This window comes from Cupressus sempervirens, chromosome 4 (assembly GCF_028749045.1).
Source record: "Cupressus sempervirens isolate cs-2001-9-10 chromosome 4, ASM2874904v1, whole genome shotgun sequence".
Classification (NCBI taxonomy): Eukaryota; Viridiplantae; Streptophyta; class Pinopsida; order Cupressales; family Cupressaceae; genus Cupressus; species Cupressus sempervirens.
This window is the reverse complement of record NC_143121.1, coordinates 124,198,126-124,204,750: the sequence shown is the minus strand read 5'-3', so window position 1 is coordinate 124,204,750 and position 6,625 is coordinate 124,198,126. Positions and strand designations below refer to the sequence as shown.

The following is a 6,625-nucleotide window of genomic DNA, read 5'->3' as shown; positions in this document are numbered from 1 at the left end:
AAATCTCAAACTAAAATGCACGGACAAAAATAATATAAAAATCAAACATGTTGAAACCAAAATAGCCGTTGGAAGAGTTTGAAATTAAATGCAACGATAAGAATAATTTAAAACTCGAACATTTTGAAACCAAAATAGCCGTTGAGAGAGTTTGAAATTAAATGCAACGGCAAGAGGAATTTAAAAATCAAACATTTTGAAACCAAAATAGCCGTTGCAGGGAGTGGGGTAAAGCATATCAGGTAAAGACTCTATATACAGTTTTATGTCCTTTCCTTCGATGTTTTTATCTGATTATTTATTTGTTTTCCCAAATCCGAATATTTGGTAAATCTTTTTTGGGTGCTGTTCTTAGTAAGTTTCATTTGCTGGTATGTCTGTTCCTGTTGTTGTCTGCTTCCACAGCGTACACGCAGATGAAGAAGCAGGGTAGTGAAAGAAGCATAGATAGTTAAATGAATTTTTTATTATCAACATTGAATTTATTATTATCAGAATTGTCTATGGCCTGAAACCATTGAAGTGGGCGTGCAAATAACTAAAAGAAATGATCTGGTATGGAAAGTGAAGGAAGATGGAGGAGTTGTAGCACCGGGGAGGAAATGAGAGAAACAGGGGTAAAAACATTTCAAATATGCTGAGATGTATCGCATGAAAGAAATCAAAATGCCATGTCAGTTTTTCCTTTCCCATTTCTTCTATTTCTGATTTTTTCCTTTTTTAAAGTGAAAATTTAGATTTCGGCCAATTTGTTCAAGCAAAACATAATTGCCATTTTAAATAGCAAATTTCAATACTACATAGCCTCTTTAATCAATTCCAAATAACATGCAATCAGCTGACTTGTTTTAGATGGGATTTCACTATTTATCCCCTGCTTGTTTGCGTCTCACCTCTTGTAAAGGCCCACTTCATGAATGATAAAGGGCATAAATAAAACCAAATATTCTCAGTATTACTAATTAATCAAATTGTCTCAATAGAACCAAATACTCTCAGTATCACTAATTAACTAAATTGCCTCTGCTCTCTGATCAGTACTACAAATTAACCAAATACAATCATCTGCCAGCTGCTATTATTAATACGGACTTGCTTTTCTTGATCAATACAAGAAACAGGATAGTTAGATGTATCAAATGGTCTGTAGGATGTCTGACTAGAAACATTATTATAAACATGAAATAAACATGAAACTTAGTCGAACCTATGTCCACGAAATCTTCTATGGCATCTTCTATGGATGTTCGGAATCTAGGTTTCTTAAATTCTTGTGATGCCTTTGAACACATATCTTTAATTGAGTTATTTTTTAGTAGAGCATGAAGATTATGGTGGGAGATTTCACTAGAAAAAACAAATACACTGAAATTCATTGTATTGAGGTATTGAGATATCACATATGTACACCATACTGCGTGATAACACAACAAATTAAATGCAAGTGTAGTACAAAATCCAAAACTAGAAAGAGGAAGATGATCATATCAGAAAAAAAAGGTCATTGTGGAATTGAATGTTAGGAAAGAATGCAGATTCTATGATCAAGAGGACCATGATAACTTCAATTGCGACAAGGCACATCAACATTAAAAAAAAATGCAGCACTGCAGATCCGAAATGAGGACCACATGAAGAGAGGGAAATAGAGAGGAAGGATCAAGAAAATTTTCAACTTCAAGCAACTAAAAACTAATCATAAAAGGAGAGTTTCTTTGATAAAAACTACGTCTTCTTAAACATGATTTGGATTTTAATTGACTGCGTGCATATTTCCAAGATCCAATAGCACAAATCGGTTATCTTCTTTGTCTGCAACTTCCCATAGCATAGCTAGTACAGCACAAAGTATCACCACTACTACCCAGACTATTGCCAAGAAGTTATCCGTTATAGAACAGACTACAACGCAAGTATGTTCTCAACAGCTAGTAGATGCACAAGGCATCCATAACAGTTTACAGTCTGTAAAAGATACTGTAACTGATAAACTCAGTGCTTTACCACAGCCTCCACCTGCCAAAACTCCTAGCAGTTTTCCTAGCTCACAGGCAGATCACCAAAAGCTTAAAGCTCTACATTCTGGTAAAGCCTTAGTAGTCCATGTACCTCAGCCAAAGCCTCAGGAGTTTGACCCTAAGACAGGTACTTGGAAACAAGTTAATATGGTTTCTCAAGATCCGTATGATCAGCTGTATGCCTTCAATGAAAATGTACCACCGTACATTAATTTAGACAGCTACGACTCTGTTAAGAACAAAGCAACTCTAGATGCATTACGAACCTGGATGGACAATGCAATCTACGCCGCCAACATGACACCAGACCAAGCTATCAGAAAAGGTCTAAATGCCCTTACAGGCATTGCAAGAAGTGCTTGGGACAGTCTTCCTACTGATTATAAAGATGATCTTATTAATGCCGGTGTCACAACTGTTAGTAGTGCTTTATATAGAATGTTTGTGGGTCAGCATGATAATGAACAGCGAACAGCACTGAAAAAATTCACAGAAAACAGAATCTGTGATATGAGCAAATTGGCTAAGTACTGCAGTGATCAGTACACCAATTTTTATAGATAAGGCCAAACAAATAACAATGTTTGGATGTACAATACATTTCTCAATGGATTTCCTCTTCAGCTGCAATCTTACTATAGGGAAAAGATTCTTTATAGTATTATGAATACTCCTGATATGAGTATTAATGACGTTACTTTCCCGCAGCTATGTCAATTCATCAAAGAGATCAATAGTGATCTTTGCAGTGAAAAGCAAAATCGAAAAAAGAAGAAAGAGGTATTGCCTTACCTCAAAGCTGGACTTTGTCATTGTCAATCTACTTCATATGGTTGTGAAAAGCACAAATCTAAGCACAAACCTTATAGAAAGTCTAAATTTCATAAGACTAATGATCAGTATCCTAGGTCCAGAAAGAAAAGAAAAGTGTTTCTAAGAAGAAAAGGTAAAATCAAAAGGAAAGATTTCAAGCCTACCTGCTACATTTGCAAGGGAGAACACTATGCCAATAAATGTCCAGATCGTGACAAGAAAGGTAAGCGCGTTCGCGCACTTCAATCTGCCAATCTGTTTAATGAACCTGTTTCAATCATTTTTGATGCTAGTGATTCAGAAGATATCTGCATAGAAGACAGTTCATCAGAAAATGATGAAGAGATTATGCAAGTTCGACATCTACATCTTGCTCATAGTTCTACTGATGAAGAATCCGACCGATTCTTCTCACCTGATGAGGACGATCAGTCAGAAGTATTCTTGTACTGCAATATGTACCATCGTGTTGATCGCATCCCAGACCGACATCGCTCAATGAGTTAGATCAACCCTCAATGGTTGAAATTGACTCCGCAACAGGAGCTTGACCGAATACAAGCTCGTAGTAACCAGCTGCTGAAGCGAAAAGAGGAGTTCATGACTCCATATCAGTTCACACAAATCAAGAAAGAGTTAGTTGCTTTAGAAGAGCAAAGGAATAAAATCTTACTGGAAGATGAATCTGTGCTAACACAGTATGATCCAGATGCTCCAGGACAAAGTTCATCTCCCAAACCTCATGATTATGTTCACAATCCACAAGGACAACAAGCTTTTGCCAAAGCATCAAGGAAAGAATGGTTGTCTCAACGACTAGCCTTCTTGTATCAAGCTAAAGTGGATATTCTCCGAGAGATCCATCAAGTTCAGAATGAACTCCGCGAATATGAAGCCAGCAGTAGCTCCTTGACGGCCTTTGAAAAGTTGCTTCTTGAAAGAGAACAAGTTCAGGAACCAATTCCTGCAGAAGAACCTGCTACTCCAACCAGTCCTTATCAACAGCCTCCAGATGATGAGTCAAAGCAAGTATACGGATATCAAAAAGGTATGCGAAATCCATGCCCTGCATTTCTGTTAACCGTCAAGTTATCTGGTTTAAAACCATATCGTCTATGTGCTTTGTTAGACTCAGCCGCAGATTGTAATCTGGCCCGTAAGGAAGCCTTTCCCCTTGATTGTTGGGTTCCTACTTCCACTAGTATACATTCAGTCACCCATTCAAACAATCCAATCTGCTTCCAAGCACATATCCCTATTCAGTTTGCTTCGCAAACTTGTGTTGTTACTTTTTTACAGTTTCTCGTCGACCAATATGATTGCATCATTGGCAGCCATAATTTACAACAATGGTCCCCTTACACCGTTCGGCATCAGGGTACCTTTATTGATTTCCAATTTGGTCGAGTCTCTCAGATTAATGAATTTCGCGCATACTCACCCAAGCTCTCTTTTCCTTCCATGCCGAAACCCATTCCTCCTACCTCGCGTGTCTGGTTAGCCACGCAGTCTCTTGCCACCCGAGGGGATTTAGCTAATATACAGTTTGATTTTTGCGCCACCATTTTAACTAAGGATCTCAACAAATATCAGCGCAATATGACTTGTACACTCCCTCTGAAAACTGATGAGAATAATCAACCAATGCTTCCAATAAGTAAAGCCAATTACTTTATCCTATCTCCAGAAGAGCAAGCATTGTGCGACAAGGATATTCATGAGCTTCTGAGCAAAGCCATCATCAAACCTAGTAATAGCCCATTCTCCTATCATGTCATGTACGTACCAAAACAGGATGAAAATGGCAATGTCATCCCAGAGAAAAGGTTAGTAATCAACTACAAGCCCTTGAATGTCTGTTTACAGAATAACCAACATCCTCTTCCCAGTAAGGATTATATATGGCAAAGGATTCAAGGTTGCAATATTTTCAGTAAATTCGATCTAACGAAAGGCTTTTGGCAAATTAGTCTGCAAGAGAAAGATCGATACAAAACTGCCTTTTCAATCCCTCAAGGACTCTATGAATGGAACGTGTTACCATTCGGGATCAAGATCGCACCATCTATCTTCCAGAGCCACATGGACCGTATCTTCAGTCCATATGCAAAATTCATACAACCATATATTGATGATATTCTGATCTTCAGTCAAGACTATCAAAGTCATATGAATCATCTGAAGAAATTCTTGACCATATGTCAAAGTAATGGCTTATGTCTGAATCCTACTAAGTTGCAGTGGTGTACTGAAAGTCTCATCTTCATTAGGACTCGCATCGAACCTAATGGCTGACTGTATCCGTAGAATCATCTCCTCACTGCCATCTCCAAGGTAGAAGTTAGAGACAAGAAATCCCTTCAACGATTTCTTGGTATGGTCAATTACATTGCTGGATACTATCACAGAATAGCTGAAGCCAGAAAGGAGCTGAATAAGCTTCTGCGCAAGAACGCACCACCATGGACTCAACAGCATGATCAGATCATCCAGTCCATCAAAGATTAGTGTCAACAGCTCCCTCCTCTGAAGATTCCAGGAACAGGAAAGAAGATTGTTCAGACTGATGCCTCTAATGAAGCATGGGGCGCTATCCTTCTCGAAGAAGTTCTACATGAAGGTAAAGTTCGAGAAGAAGTTGTCAGGTATGAATCTGGCTCATTCAAAGGTGCTGAATTAAATTATCATAGCACACATAAGGAATTGCTTGCTGTTATAAATGCTTTCACCAAATTCTAGTTGTTCATAGGTGATAAGCCATTTGTGTTAAGAAGTGATTTGAAACATCTCGCAAGCTTCTTCAAAAAAGAATCCAAGCATAAAGTCGCTCGTGGTCGCTTGTTGCGATGGGCGCAGTTTCTAGACACATTTGAATTTGAAACAGAATATGTAGAAGGCATCAAAAATGTCTTAGCAGACTTTCTCAGCATAGAAGGTTACCATGTTAATGCCTTAAATGAAGAACAGGAGTATCAAGAATATATCCGTCCTCGAGCTAATCCAGTGGCTCAAACTCTACCGAATATTGTGTGTAATTTGTATAATAGCTCATATTTTGCTCTTGATTTAACAGATCAACAGATTCAAAATGATCAAGTTCGCATGAGCTATGAAGAAGAACGAGGAAGACTAGCAAAAGATCACAGAGATCAAACTCTGCAACGATTGTCACAACCAGATAGATATATCGCAGTCCCTCTAGCTCCACCTGTTGTTCCTCCTCCAGCACCTGCACAACAACAACAAAATCAATGACATGTTCGTGTGATTATGGAACGAAGGTCCACTTACCCAATGGTGTGTAATACACGTTGGATTGCAAATACAAGGATGCTGACAAAACAAATCTATGATGAATTCCGTTCGGTTCATTTTGCAGCCAGTCGACAGCTTCTCACTGATGCTCTCATCATCAAATATCCCTGCCAAGAAGCCGATCCAGAAATCTCTGCTGCCATAGGAACTATTCCTACCTATGCATCCTGTTATGAATGGCCTATTGAGTTTTCCACGAATACACATATACCAAATCAACATCAAAGCCAATACCACTATCTATCCAGGCTTGATGATTTCTTTTTAGGCCTATACCCACATTCACATTTGCAAAATCCTCTAATTATAAACTATGGGTATCTGTTTCATTTACAGTTTTTATCAGCAACACCAACACCAATTACCCTTGGTGCTTTCTCTAAGTTTGGACCTACACCAGCGCAAGAAGATACCATTGAATTGTATACCCTTTCTTCCTTTGTAACACAAAGAAAACCACTGTGGTTGTTTACATAGTT

At 38.3% G+C, this 6,625-nt stretch overlaps 1 long non-coding RNA gene across 2 annotated transcripts in view; it reads left to right on the top strand.

The window, feature by feature from the left end:
- The first annotated feature begins 286 nt into the window (after positions 1-286).
- Positions 287-6,625, top strand: part of LOC149560243 (uncharacterized) — a 48,953-nt gene continuing 42,614 nt past the window's right edge. For both annotated transcript variants that reach the window (XR_016363337.1, XR_016363338.1), the window contains exon 1: positions 287-673. This is a non-coding gene — a long non-coding RNA (uncharacterized LOC149560243). The remainder of the gene's footprint in view (positions 674-6,625) is intronic.